Below are 15662 nucleotides of genomic sequence, written 5' to 3'. Positions count from 1 at the left end.
TATTTATCCATTCAGTTCCACTTGTCCAGCTTCATCCAGATCAGGAACAGTCAACACCGGCATCTGAGTGTTGTCTCCAGGCATCACTCTCCAACCTATCTCAATATCATAGCTTTCTCAAAGGTCAGTAACAAATTACAAACATCACACACAGTGTTATCAAAGCTGCAACTAGAATCTGAACCATCACTGCCCCTACTGGCCTACCTGATCTTGCAACCAAGTCTTCGCTGACTTCCGCTCCTTCAGATCTACCAAATGCATCCCTTATATTCTTCAATGCATATATAACCCTAGTGATAATATCTGAACTATCTGGACTCAAAGTATAACTAACATTATCAATAGGATCTTCCCAAATGTTACACCATACCATGGAAAAAGTCCCCCCTTCTCCCTTAGATTCATCCTTCAATGATAGACTTGAAGACTATAACATGTCTCCATGTCTCTTTTCATCCAATTTCAAACCTAGCTTCAGATTTATCTGTGTCCGGTGCTACCCCTCTTATAATGGTAGAAACCTCATATGGAAGCTTCAACGTTGACATGTAACAACATCCTATCCATCAATAGGGTAAGAATATATACGCTTTATCACCACAAACCCTCTAAATATCTCTAAAATTCCCCATAGTCACATTGACAGGCAAAAGCTGATCTTTTAGACATCAAAGTCCTGCTGTTTCTACTACCTGGTACATAAAAAGTTACATTATATTTGTCCTCTCTAACCTTATGTTCGTGCTTATCCAAAGTCATCATATAATCATCACAATATGATATTCCCATAAACATACCCCTTATATCATATGTTTTATTAGAACAAAAACAACTTTTAGCCCTCACTGGTTTCACCTCAAATGCTTTAGGGTTTGCTGTTACCTGAGTTTCCTTCCCATCTAACAAATGCACACAAGTTAATTCACTTAACCCAATAACACCTAACCCTAGGCTTAAACAAATGTTTTGACAACGACATTATTTTATCGGTTACTGATTGTTGCTGATACCACAGTCATGACAAAGCATAAGATTGACACATACTTGATAGAGGTCGAACCCCACGTCTCTGACATGTTTGGTGCTGGAATTCTCACCAGACATGGACCCTCAAGATTCCTCACTGATCTTACAGAATGAGCTAACCATCTATCTAAAATTTTCACAACAGAAGAATCAAACCACATGCATATAGTTTCTCTCTTCCCTAACGAGCGGTACTGCAGATACCTCTCCATCCGTAACATAAACCCCTGAGTCCTTCTTGCTACCCCCTTTAATTTCAGAAAAGTTGTTGTCGGTGTCATACTTCCTACATTTGCTATTGCCATCGTATCATTAATCCCTTCCAAAGTTACCATTAAAGCAGTTGATCTAGTTGATATATTAACACTCTTAACTACTTCTAGTGCGAAAGTTCCCGATATCCTCTGTGTATTATCTACTGTTGGAGTGACTACTGTAATCTACTCCTCCTGAACTCCCTCGGTGACTGCGGAAGCTTCAACAGATTTCAAATCTTCCATTATAGGCATCACTTTACGAATTACATAGCCTTTTAACCAATAATTCTTAACCGGAACAAATTTTAATGCTTGCACTAGATAAGTACACATATATTCTCCCTGATCTTTCTCTGTAACATTACGCAAAATAAGTGAACAATCACTCATAACCTCTTCCACTTCATATTGTTGTACAAACTATACCTCCTTTGATTAGGGGCCACCGCTTCTACATCTGGTCCTGATAACAATACTTCTTCTCCATAATTATCTCTCCATGTGGGAGGAACGTCCCCATCCTAACCCCAAAAACAGTATTTTCCTCTAAAATTGGTGCTGGAGCTATTGGTTCCCTTATAATCAAATGCGATATATTTATGGCTTTAATAACTATCAATGTTGAAAGAGTTAAATTGCTTCTCACTGTTGTTTTAATAGACTGAAGTGTTAATGTCCTTAGTTACTTCATCCATTTTCCCCAAAGCTTTGAACTCTTTGCTTGTACTTCCATCTATCACCAATAGTGTCAAATGACGTAAATGTAACTTACATTCACTCTCTCTTCCTACTCTAAACCCTAACTTTCAAACTTTTGATTATAAAAATACACCTATAATTACCTTGATCTCCCTACTCTAAAGTGTCCTTCACCACTGTTCTCTCTCTCTTACTACTAACTTTGAAACTTAGCTTACTGTCTTAGAGTTCCTTCAACCTAGTTCTCCTAACTTTTTAATCTAATCTTTTCTCCTAACCTTTAAAAACCTTTTCCACTGATTTATTCACAAAATCCCTTTACCACCAATTTTTAGGATATATGATAGGGAAAGTCCTCACCTGCTTCTGACTTCTTTACACACAGACTTGGCAAACGACTAAACACCTTTTAGCCTAGCCTGAAATCCCTTGGTGTAAGAATGTAACCCAGAATAACAGTCACCCCTTTTAACTTTATTTTCCAGACAGATTGTCTAATAGGCAGTCTAATAGATTATCATCCTTCCTATGATATTATCTTTTTAAGCAAATATGATTCCCAAAAACCCTACTTTTTAAAATCTTCTACCAGACAACCGTTTAGTGTACATCTTATTGTACAATTCAATTTAAACAATGCATCTCTTCCCAACAATGCAATAGGTATATTTTTTAATATTAGTATGTCTATTTTAATTTCCCTTTGATTTTTATAGCAGAGCTCCATTGGTTCCTTAAGAGTAATTAGCTGTTTTACTACCTCAAATCCCTATCCTAATTAGTTAATTTTACATAGTGAGATGTTTAACCTCTTTTAGGCTCAACACAGATAAAAGCTTTTACACTATTCACTATCACTTCTCATAGTCCTCTGGTTTTACTTCAATTGTTAGATATTTTATCTTCTTCTCTAATCGGTGCTATCAGCTGACACCCCCCTTCGTATCTTCTAGGCACTCTAGAATCTTTAGGGTTCACCTGGAGAACAGGTGATCTTCACTTGCTCCTTTATCTTCCTTAAAAATGTTCTCTGTTGTTTCCTCCTGGCCCATTGCAGTCACAGGTAAAGTGACCAATCTGTCCATAATTATAACAGTCTTCTGAAAGTTGCTGGAAGTGTAGCTGAAATCTTCCTCCTCCTTCTAAGCCTTCTCGTCCTCTTCCTCTCCAATTCTGTCTGTCCAGAAACTGGCTGTGGATATGAAACACCTGGTACCCCCTTGGCTGGTACAATTGCATTTGATATTGTTCAGTTGAAGCTGTAACAGTGATTGTTGATTTGGTTCACTCTGATTCTTCATAACCAAAGCTTCTCTTCTCCACCAGTTGTATGATTGAGTTTTCTGAGAGTTTCTTGATCCTGTTCTTTCTTGCTCTTGACATATCAGGATTCTTCAAAAGCTTATATTCTAAGTTCTGTCCTCGAAATATCATCTTCCATCATCTTCTTACTTTTCTTCAGCATATTGGCCTCAATGTATTCTTCTTCTCCTCCAATTCTTGGGATTATTTTCTCAGCAGGTTTTCTCCTTCTGTATCTTAATCCTCATCTTTCCGAACCTCATTCTTCTCTTAGTTTCCAGACATCTCGGTTTTTCTTCCTTCTGGAGTTTTGGATTCATCTTCATCTCTAATGCAACAATCACCCTCCTGGATGATCCCTGGAAGCTGAGGATAAACATCCCTAAGCTCTACTTCCTTCTCATAAGGTGGGTGTCTTACCGCTGAATCCGTATGTGAGAAAGGTATACTGACTTCTGCGCTTAGTTTTTCTGTCGCCTTCTCTATACCGTTGTTTATCTTATCGCTGGAATCTTTTATCAGTTTTTGTTTGAGAATGAAGGGCAACTTTCGTTTCATTTGCCGGATAACCTAGCAATACTCTAGTTAAAGGGTTACTATGTTGTACTATATCAATCGATGTAATGACTTTTATAGCCTTGCTGTCCTTTCTCCCCATTGTAACAACCCTTTTATATTCCTTTATCGTGAATTATTTTATTTTAGACTATATAGCCTATGGCTTCCCCCCTTTAATTATTAATATAAACCAAACAACCCAATTGTGGCTATTGCTGTCAACAAGGAGTCCGCTTAGGCTGCACCGTGTTTAGAGGCTTTTATTAAAATCACGAGGTTACAGCATAAGTTACAGACCCCCGTCCCAAAATAATCTGAATGCTCGTGACTTTTCCGTTGTCTAACCCATACTCAGTGGCGGCTCCTGAAAAAATTCTCAGGAGGGGCAATTTTTCTGATGATTTAGGTGACCTACACACATTTTTAAAAAGATATGTCCAGCAACAACATGAAGACAGGGGCAGCATATAAGTCAATACCAGAAGCATTTATTGACTGATCTCAAAAGTGTTGGCTTACAAAAGCAAAATAAGTTATCACAGTAAAAATAATCAAGGGTGTTCTTTCACATTCCTCAACACTGCATAAACAATATGTATGGCTTTGTAAAAATGAACAACCATATTCTGGCCAATTGTATAGATTTGTAAATATGAACAACCATATTCTGGCCAATTGTATAGATTTGTAAAAATGAACATGAACAGATTTTTTATTTTTTTGAATGGCAGTACCTTTCAAACATGTCTGCTTGCAGTAAGGTAGCACTCACAAGGTGGCCAGAGAAAGAGAACCTTTCTTTGGTGTGATCCAGGATGGTGTTGCAGACCTCTTCAGACAGCCTCTGCTTCTCCTCTTCTCTCAAAGCTGTTCTGGGTCTTTTGGCTCCTGTTGCTTCTTGCAGCTGCTGTTGAGAGGAGTCCCTGAAGGCAAACAGACCAATGTGTTTGTTGGCTTTGTACAGTATTGTTGTCTATGTGATGCACAGGTATATGCAATGTATCCATGTATAGTACAAATACTTCAGTTCCACTTAAAATGGGCAGGGATGCATAAAGTCTTTAGTGTTTAAGTTAGCCTTTGTGTCTCACATAGCCTGGATGTTCAGCACAGTATACAGTGGTGCTCATAAGCTTATGATCCCATGCTAAAGTTGACTAAAAAGAGGAATAAAAAATAAAAGAAAATTGGTGTCCTTAAAGGTTGGATTTTCCAACGTTTTTAATTAAGTCATTAAGATCAATTTCCAAAAGATGATTTTTTTATTTTTTTATTCCTCTTTTTAGTCAGCTTTAGAATGTGTTCATACACTTATGAGCACCACTGTACAGTACACATAGTATATAAAATAAGATAGATTACACCACTGGCCATATATAATGACAATAATGTAATTTCAAACACAAATGCAGTCTCCTTTCATGCATACATTTTCAAATAAAGCTCTGCTTTGAGAAAGATCGAATGATATTGTTTAATCTTTATCTTACCTTATGGCCTGCACACTGCTTGCGAAGCTGTCGAGGGCACGTTTGATAAAGACAGCATCGATGTCCTTATTCTTCTGTAGCTTCTGGTACGGTGGGCTGGTCAAATGAACCCAATGAACCCGTCCGGATGGCTTCAAAACATTCTATGAGGTCGTCTCGATTCTCGTAGACAGTGTTCACGACTCTGCTGTTGCTAACCTCATCGTTGTGGCGGCGGACAGCTAGCCTGTATCCCTCATCCAGTTGAGTGGCAATATTCACTCTCACCAAAGCAGACAATCTCAAACAGCTATCAATGTGGGTCTTTGACAGCTCATTTTTCTTAATCTTTTCTGAAAGATGGTGCATGTCGGTTACACCAGTCGCTGTCCAAGCGTTGCTGTCTGCCGTTCATGGTTACGTTACTGTCACGGTTCAGACAGACGACCAGAGGACCACAATTGCGTCACACCAGAAAGTTTATTAAAACTTAAGGGAAAAGGGAAGTAGGGAGTGAATGAAGGCTCCAGGGGTAACAGGGATCCCGTCCAATGTGCTGGGTCTGTGCCCCCCCCAGTGGCAGCGATGCGTCCTATGAAGCCGGTGGTGGGTGGTCCAGAAGTCCTGGGGGGGGGAGACACAGACACAACAGGGCGGAATGAAACAAGGCAGCAGTACAGTTCAAGGGAAATCCAAAATACGTAGTAGCAAGGCAGAAGGCTGGTCAGAGTTACCGGGATAGAAGAGTAGTCAGGAGTCGTAATGGCAGAAGCAGGTCTGGATCTCCTGGGGCAGAAGAGTATCCAAAAATCAGGCAGGTCCGGGGTCACAAAACCAGGGTGAGCCAGAAGCGCGAGCAAACAGGTTCCGGGTGTGAGCTTTGCAGACGATCTGACAAAGGAGAGCTGAAAGACAGGGCTTTAAATACTGGGAGAGGTTAGTGGGTAATGCAGCGCAGCTGGCAGAGTAATTAGAGCAGAGCAGAGCAGGGACAGGTGGAGCTAGTTAGGCTGAGTAGAGAGAGTGGTGAGCAGAGTGGAAGATAGTGGAAACAAATTAAGGTGGTAACCCGGTGGAGTGAGAGGGCTCATGACAGAACCCCCCCCCCAAGGGACGGCCCCAGAAGTCCCAAGAGCAACACCACGCCGGGCGGGAGGAGGGGAGCCGGAGGAGGGCTAGAACTCCTCCGAACGGTCCGAGTGAACGTCCTCATCCTCGGAGGAAGCCGGAGGGCCGTGGTCGGGAGATGGGACAGGTCCCGAGACAGGATCAGGCACAGGACAGGAAGCCGAGCGGGCAGGACGGTTAGGGACCCCTCTGGGGCGGCCCCTACGGATTGCAGGTTGATCAGGATGCCGTTGGTGGAAAGCGGTGATGAGAGTCCTATCCACAATCCGACTAGCTGGCACCCAGGTCCTTTCCTCAGGTCCATAGCCCTCCCAGTCAATGAGGTACTGGAGACCCCTACCCCTCCGTCTGGACCGAAGCAGGCGGCGGACGGTGTAAACCAGACCACCATCGACGAGCCGTGGAGGAGGAGGACAAGGCGCAGCAGGGACCAGCGGACTCTCATGGATGGGCTTAATCTTAGACACATGGAAAGTGGGGTGCACCCTCAGGGAATTAGGCAGTTGGAGCCGGACAGCAGTTGGGCTAATCACTCTTATGATAGGGAATGGGCCAATGAACCGAGGTGCCAGCTTCTGCGACTCCACCCTGAGTGGCAGGTTCCTCGATGACAACCACACCCTTTGACCAACATGGTAGGTGGGAGCAGGAATTCTCCGACGGTTGGCCCCGGTAGTGTAGCTGGCAACGGATCTGAGGAGTGTGGCTCGGGCTTGTGACCAGGTGCGGCGACATCGACGGGCAAAAGCAAGTGCAGATGGGCAAGTAACCTCCTCTTCCTGGCTGGCAAATAGAGGAGGCTGGTATCCATAAACACATTGGAAAGGGGACATACCGATGGCAGAGCAGGTCAGAGAATTGTGTGCGTACTCCACCCATGTCAATTGCTGCGACCAGGAGTGGGGGTTGCGTGAAGTCATGCATCGCAGTGCCTTCTCGAGCTCCTGATTAGCCCGCTCTGACTGCCCATTGGATTGGGGATGGAATCCGGAAGTCAGACTGACTGTGGCTCCCAGCAGGTGACAGAACTCCTTCCAAAAAGCGGAGGAGAATTGTGGACCACGGTCAGAAACTACATCCTTAGGCAGTCCGTGGATCCGGAAGACGTGTTCCAGGACCACCTGGGCGGTCTCCTTGGCGGTTGGGAGCTTGGGGAGGGGAATGAAGTGTGCCATCTTGCTGAAACGGTCAACAATGGTGAGAATGACGGTCATGCCACTTGAAGGGGGCAGCCCCGTGACAAAGTCAAGGGCGATGTGAGACCAGGGACGTCTGGGCACAGGCAGGGGCTGCAGCAATCCGGCTGGGGGCTGGCAGGACGACTTGTGTTGGTTGCAGATGGGGCAGGCTTGGACGAATTCCCGTACATCCCTTCTCAGAGAGGGCCACCAGAACCTCTGGGCGAGCAGGTTGTAAGTGCGGGTGGAGCCAGGGTGACAAGCTAGGCGGGAGTCATGTCCCCACTGAACGACCTGGGACCTCAGGTCTTCGGGGACAAAAAGGCGGTCAGCTGGGCAAGTGCTGGGACCTGGCTGGTTACGGAGAGCCTCCAGCACCTGTTCCTCAACAGCCCAGGTCAGAGCTGCAACGATGCAGGGACTTGGCAGAATCGACACAGGGTCCTTGGAGGGGGTGTCATCCTTCTGGAATTGACGGGAGAGGGCGTCTGGCTTGGTGTTGCGTGATCCAGGCCGGTATGACAGAGTGAAATTAAACCTGGTGAAGAACAGGGCCCAGCGGGACTGCCTGGAGTTCAACCGTTTGGCCGTGCGGATGTACTCCAAGTTCTTATGATCGGTCCAAACGAGAAATGGAATGGTGGACCCCTCCAGCCAGTGACGCCACTCCTCCAAGGCAAGCTTCACAGCCAGCAGCTCACGGTTCCCTATGTCGTAATTGCACTCAGAGGGGGACAACCGACGTGAGAAAAAGGCACAGGGATGGAGCTTCCTATCCTCCGCAGCCCACTGAGAAATCACAGCACCAACTCCCACATCCGAGGCGTCCACCTCCACAATGAATTGCCGGTCCACATCAGGCATCTGGAGGATGGGAGCGGAGGTGAACCTCACCTTGAGGGTACTGAAGGCTTTGTCGGCTGCTGGGGTCCAGGTGAAGGGTTGCTTGGTGCTGGTTAGAGCAGTGAGAGGGGCAGCAACGGTACTGTAGTTCCGGATAAACTTTCTGTAGAAGTTAGCAAACCCCAGAAACTGTTGCAGCTTCTTTCTGTTCTCCGGAACTGGCCATGAAGTGACTGCTGATACTTTGGCAGGATCCATTTGGATACTTCCCTCTGCCACTATGTACCCCAGGAAGGCCACTGTCTTGACGTGAAACTCACATTTCTCTGCCTTGGCGTAGAGGGAATTCTCCAGAAGACGATGAAGGACTTGCTGGACATGGCGGGTGTGTTCAGACAGGTTTCTGGAGTAGATTAGGATGTCATCCAGGTAAACGAAGACAAACTTGTTTAACATGTCCCGCAGTACATCATTCACTAGAGCCTGGAACACAGCAGGAGCATTGGTGAGGCCAAAAGGCATAACCAGATACTCGTAGTGGCCTGTTGGTGTATTGAATGCGGTTTTCCATTCATCTCCCTCCCGGATCCGCACTAGGTGGTAAGCGTTTCTGAGATCCAACTTGGTAAAAACAGTGGCTCCCTGGAGCAACTCAAAAGCAGAGGTGAGCAGAGGCAGAGGGTAACGGTTCTTCACTGTGATGTCGTTGAGTCCCCTGTAGTCGATGCAGGGGCGAAGAGATCCGTCCTTCTTCCCCACAAAGAAGAAGCCAGCACCAGCAGGAGATGAAGATGAACGGATTAATCCTGCGGACAGAGAGCCATTGATGTAGTCCTCCATGGACTTTCTTTCAGGAGCAGACAATGAATAAAGACGACCCTTTGGAGGGGCTGTTCCAGGGAGGAGGTCGATGGCACAGTCGTACGGTCGGTGAGGGGGCAGAGATGTGGCTCTTGCTTTGTTAAACACCTCTCTGAGACCATGGTAGCATTCTGGGACATTGGAGAGGTCAGGAGCGGAGTTAGTAGGTACTGGCCGAGGGGGTAGTGCGGCAGCAAGCAGGCAGGTTCGGTGGCAGTCCTCTCCCCACTCCCTGATCACCCCGGTCACCCAGTCGAGCTGAGGGTTGTGCCGGCGGAGCCATGGGTAACCCAGGATGAGGGGTTGGCCTGGAGAGGGGAGCAGGTGAAACTGGATAGTTTCTTGATGGTTTCCGGACAGACCCATCGAGACCGGGGCCGTGACATGAGTGACCGATCCGAGTAAGTGTCCGTCCAGTGCCCGGGCAGGAATAGGAGGTGTCAAACGGAGGTTCTCCAGTCCCAGTTGGCGTGCCAGCTTGATGTCCATTATGTTGGCTTCGGCGCCAGAATCCACCAGAGCAGCCAGGGTGTGAGTTGAGTCAGAGAGGCGGAGGTGAACTTGCAGCAGGGGTTTGCGGTCGGAGGACTGGATGGTCATTGAACTCAACCGGACTCCCCCTATGCCCGGTGAGCTTCGGCCCTTTAAAGGGCAGGTTACCACACGATGTCCATCACCTCCACAATAGAGGCAGAGGTTTGAGGTGAAGCGGCGCTGGCGCTCTGCAGGAGTGAGAGAGGCTCGCCCAATCTCCATAGGCTCAGACTGATCAAACTGACCTGGGTGAGTGGCAGTAGATGACAGGAGCCCAGTCGGATCTCTCCGAATGCCGGTAGTAGGTGGACCTTGGCGCCCCCTCTCACGACGACGGGTCTGTATCCTTCTGTCGATCCTGACAGTCAGTGCGATGGCTTCATCAAGAGTGGAAGGCAGTTCATGGGAGACCAACTCGTCCTTGATATAGTCAGCCAAACTATGGAAGAACGCGTCCACCAACGATGGTGTGTTCCAAGAACTTCGTCTAGCCAGGGTTCGGAAGTCGATGGAATGGTCTGCGACTGTACGTCTGCCTTGTCGAATACTGAACAGTTCACGAGACGCCTCTGCGGTTGGTGAATCCAGGTCAAACACCTTCAGCATCTCCTCAGCAAACAGGTCGAAGGTTGCACATGCGGGGGTTTGACGTTCGAACTCTGCTGTTCCCCAGAGTCGAGCTCGGCCCGTCAGGTGAGTGATGGCATACCCAACTTTAGCCCCCTCCGTGGCGAAGGTCCTTGGCTGCAAGGAGAACTGAAGTCGGCAGCTAGTCAGGAATGGCCGGACCTGGGTTGAGTCGCCGTTGAACCGCTCGGGGTTTCCAATCTTGGGTTCCGGAGCAGCGGCTGCAATGACCGGGGCAGGTAACTCGGGGGCAGGGCTGGTGGGCAGACTGGCTGGGGTAAGGTTGGTGAGGAGTTGAATGATCATGGCGAGTTGTTGTTGCTGCTGCTGGAACTGCTGCTCATGCTCATCGGTTTCCATGTCGGGGAAAGTGTGCGCTGAGTCCATAATGGTCAGATCGTACTGTCACGGTTCAGACAGACGACCAGAGGACCACAATTGCGTCACACCAGAAAGTTTATTAAAACTTAAGGGAAAAGGGAAGTAGGGAGTGAATGAAGGCTCCAGGGGTAACAGGGATCCCGTCCAATGTGCTGGGTCTGTGCCCCCCCCAGTGGCAGCGATGCGTCCTATGAAGCCGGTGGTGGGTGGTCCAGAAGTCCTGGGGGGGGGAGACACAGACACAACAGGGCGGAATGAAACAAGGCAGCAGTACAGTTCAAGGGAAATCCAAAATACGTAGTAGCAAGGCAGAAGGCTGGTCAGAGTTACCGGGATAGAAGAGTAGTCAGGAGTCGTAATGGCAGAAGCAGGTCTGGATCTCCTGGGGCAGAAGAGTATCCAAAAATCAGGCAGGTCCGGGGTCACAAAACCAGGGTGAGCCAGAAGCGCGAGCAAACAGGTTCCGGGTGTGAGCTTTGCAGACGATCTGACAAAGGAGAGCTGAAAGACAGGGCTTTAAATACTGGGAGAGGTTAGTGGGTAATGCAGCGCAGCTGGCAGAGTAATTAGAGCAGAGCAGAGCAGGGACAGGTGGAGCTAGTTAGGCTGAGTAGAGAGAGTGGTGAGCAGAGTGGAAGATAGTGGAAACAAATTAAGGTGGTAACCCGGTGGAGTGAGAGGGCTCATGACAGTTACGTTACGTATGACGAAAGCGCGTAAGTGCAAGCCCTCAGACACCCATAGAGAATGTATTGAAAGCTCAGAAATTTGAAAAAAAAATATTTTACATTAGAGGCTATGAGAGACTTCTGGGCGATTTTCAACCTGACTGAAATCGCCCCAAAACGGGCGGGGACATTTGAAGCACGACTTTAGCCTGATTGGACATTTAGTGGCTGGCAGATCAGACGTGAACACTGAACTACTGTTGCCATGATATAATTGATTAGAAAAAAAATCCCTTCCTTTTCCCGTTTGGCAGTGCGTCGCCCATATCGCCCTATTGAACACACCGCCCATGCCCATACTTATAAACAATGGCAATAAATGGGTTGCTCCCTTTTTCGTCCAATCACCGGTCTCCCCTGGGGCGTCACCCTCCAACTGCTACATTCAAACCAAGATAAACAGTTCTTCTTTGTCCCTCAAGACTAGTCATAATCTTCATACACGACAAGAGACAATAGATTTGTGGGAGTCCTTCGTAATTAAAACACTAACCAGCCGTAACATACGCATTCGATTTCTATTGTCTGCCATTTTCTTTTAGCCTCTGATTACTTTTATCTCCTAATGAAGATGTGTGTTGGTGTACTGGTTTTCCTCAACAGCCACCCTCTTTGGATGTATTACTGTTGCCGGCTGTACAGCCAGAGCTTGTGTGCTCGCCCAGGGTTTCAATTTTAGTCTATTTTAGGATTAGGGTTATGTCATGAAACGTGGGCTACTAGGCCTACATTATAAATATGATACAATCAGCATTTCACTTTGGATATGAATAATCCAAATTATCAATCAGTTATCAAAACGCTCAGATATAACCACCAGGGCAGGAGGGCGAAGAGATGAGAAGAGTAGGCTATCTCCGCTGATTTATGCAGGAGATTTAAAATAATAATGTAAAACATATCTGTAGGCTTTTTAGTAACTATTTGAATGATGTTTTAGTCCAATGCATGTTGGTTGAACGCTTTGACACCTTGAACGTGAAAGTGAGTGGTTCAGTGAGTGTCTCCGCCTAGAACATCACAGAGCTGATGAACGCAGCAACGTTCTTTTTCAGAACCATGGCGAGCGCATTGTGACTGTCACGGTCGTCTAAGGAGGAGGACCAATGCGCAGCGTTGAAAGTGAACATATTTATTCAATTGGAATGATCACACGATCAAAACAACAGGCGATAACGTGATGTCTACGGTTATACACAAACCAAAATAGAACAAAATCCCACAAACCCGAATGAAAAACAGACAGTTTAAATATGGCTCCCAATCAGAGACAACCCACGACAGCTGACACTCGTTGCCTCTGATTGGGAGTCACTCTGGCCAACATAGAAATAAACACCCATAGAAACAAAACCCATAGATCTACACACCCTGGCTCAACATAACAGTGTCCCCAGAGCCAGGGCGTGACAGTGACGCTGTCCCTTCTACTCCTACTCAGAGCCATTGATACAGTATTTTCTAAATGGTTATACTCCTACTGTTCTCTAAACAATAGTTTCATAGTTTACAATTGTATAAACTCCCAAATCATGCTCAAAATTCAATTTAATTGATGTCACTGTTGAGTGTTTTTTAATCAGTTTGATAAACATGTTTGTCCCATTGTGACATAGCCAACCATGACTTATGGAAGAATTTGACGTATTAATGGTCCCTATAAAACCCTGTAATTCTAAGAAAGAATTGTCAGATGGTTTTGAACTCAGTCAAAATCACTGCAGTATGTAGAGCGATAATGAGTAGGTCTATGTTCAGTCGTTTGTTGACAGCGACCCCGCTGAGATTCCTCCGCGAGAGGCCGCTTCTGAGTGCAGCTGGCCTGTTGTTTGCGACCGGTTCGGCAGTCTAGTTTTATAGCAAATATTACGGTATCGGTGAGGATGCACTGGCCACCGTGGAGAGCGTGGACCGTGTTGTCACGGTTGAGGAGGGTAAGTTTACATATTTGACAATGTCTAAATAGTAATAGTCCCAAATGCCACCCAATACCCTATTTCTTATTTTGACCAGGACCCATAGTTCTATGGTTAAAAGGCGCTGGTCAAAAGTAGTGCACTAAATAGGGAATAGGGTGTCATTTAGGTAGCAATCATGGTGATGACATTTTTTACAGTGTAGCCCTAGATTAACAACAACAAACAAACTTGCTCCTTTGAAACCAAACCTTTGCTTTAGGTTTAATTGAACATGTTGGTACATTATGCAGACACATAAATACAGTTGATGTCATACAATATAAAACACAAGTAAATATATGATCAGCCTAACTACATGGACAGATGTCTGGTGTCTTGTAGCTAGTATTTCTTAAACTTAGAGAAAACAATCCTTTATTGTTTTTCATAAAGATAATGAGCCCACCCTGGACCAGGAGGACCCAGTCCTTGTTCAGGTAAGAATGCTGCAGGCCTATCAATAGCTTGGGTGCCAGTCTTTCTGCTCTCTTGCCAATTCCATCGTGGCAATATGATATTGGCATCACATTCCCATAAGGAGTGGACAGAGAGCTGAAACAGACTGGCACCCAGGCTATAACAATACTGCTTCATTAGCAGGATTGGTTCAATAACAATCTGTCATTCAAACTGTCATTTTACTGACTCATAAATTGATCCTGATTTTCTTCCTTAGTATGTGGTTGAGGAGGTTGGGCACCGGCCCTGTCTGGCTTTAATCCCTTGGTCTGGACCTCTGTGGGTTCCCAGCTCTGTAAGTCCATCCATTCTGATACTCTTTGGTCTTCTCTCTGGTCTTAAAACTGGTTTATGTACTTTAAACATAAACATGACGTTTTCTGAAGAACAATATGGAAATACATTTCTGTAAACATATTCCCTATTTTTTATAACTGCAGCCAACATATTACCTTACCCATGCTGGGAGGATGCTGGTGAGAGAGCTGGCAGTGTTAAACACGCAGGTAACCATGCAGATTATTGGACAAAGCTCATCTGATCTAATAGGCAGGATTACCTTCAGTATCCACTACGGTAGTGAAATACTTTGATGTTCGTTCCCTCATTTTCTCACAGATATTCACAGTGGAGCAGCCCATTTTCATCTGTTTCACTCCTGCAAGGAGGATGGTATGGAATGAACTGTCCTCTCAAAATGAACAGGTAGCCATTCATATGCAGGTACCTCAGATGTTTCCTTAACCGTTCAACACAGACCTGTGTAGTGTCTCAGAATCTATCATGCAGTAGCCTCCTCTTGTGATCCTCCCTATAGCAGTCTGTCAGACCTATAGGCTACCTGTCTATCATTCAAACTGACTTTTAATTTGATCCTGTCTTGTTCCTTAGTATGTGGATGAGGAGGTTGGGCAGCGGACCTGTCTGGCTTTAATCCCTTGGTCTGGTCCTCTGTGGGTTCCCAGCTCTGTAAGTCAATCCATTCTGATACTCTTTGGTCTTTAGACTGGTTTATGTAACTTAAACATAAACATGAAGCTTTCTGTAGAACAATATGAAAATACATTTATGTAAACATATTCCCTTTTTTTATAGCCTGTCAAACTGCAGCCAATTTATTATCTTACCCACGCTGGGAGGATGCTGGTGAGAGAGATGGCAATGTTAAACACACAGGTAACCATTCAGATTATTAACCATTACTTATCTGATCTAATAGGGATAATTACCTTCAGTATCCACTAGTAGAATACTTTGATATCTTTAAAGCTGTTCCCTCATTTTCTCAGATTTTCACAATGGAGCAGCCCATTATCATCAGTTTCACTCCTGCTAGGAGGATAGTATGGGAGGAACTGTCCTCTCAAAATGAACAGGTAACCATTCATAGGCAGGTACCTCAGATGTTTCCTTAACCTTTGAACACAGACATGTGTATTTCAACTGCCAATTGTCTTAGAATCTATCATGCAGTGGCCTCCTCTTGCAATCCTCCCTATTCCAGTCTGTCAGTCCTATAGGCTACCTGTCTATCATTCAAACTGACTCTTAATTTAATCCTGTCTTGTTCCTTAGTATGTGGATGAGGAGGTTGGGCACCGGTCCTGTCTGGCTTTAATCCCTTGGTCTGGACCCTTGTGTGTTCCTATCT

Source organism: Coregonus lavaretus (assembly GCF_964263955.1).
Source record: "Coregonus lavaretus genome assembly, chromosome: 7".
Taxonomy (NCBI): Eukaryota; Metazoa; Chordata; class Actinopteri; order Salmoniformes; family Salmonidae; genus Coregonus; species Coregonus lavaretus.
This window is presented reverse-complemented; position numbering follows the sequence as displayed.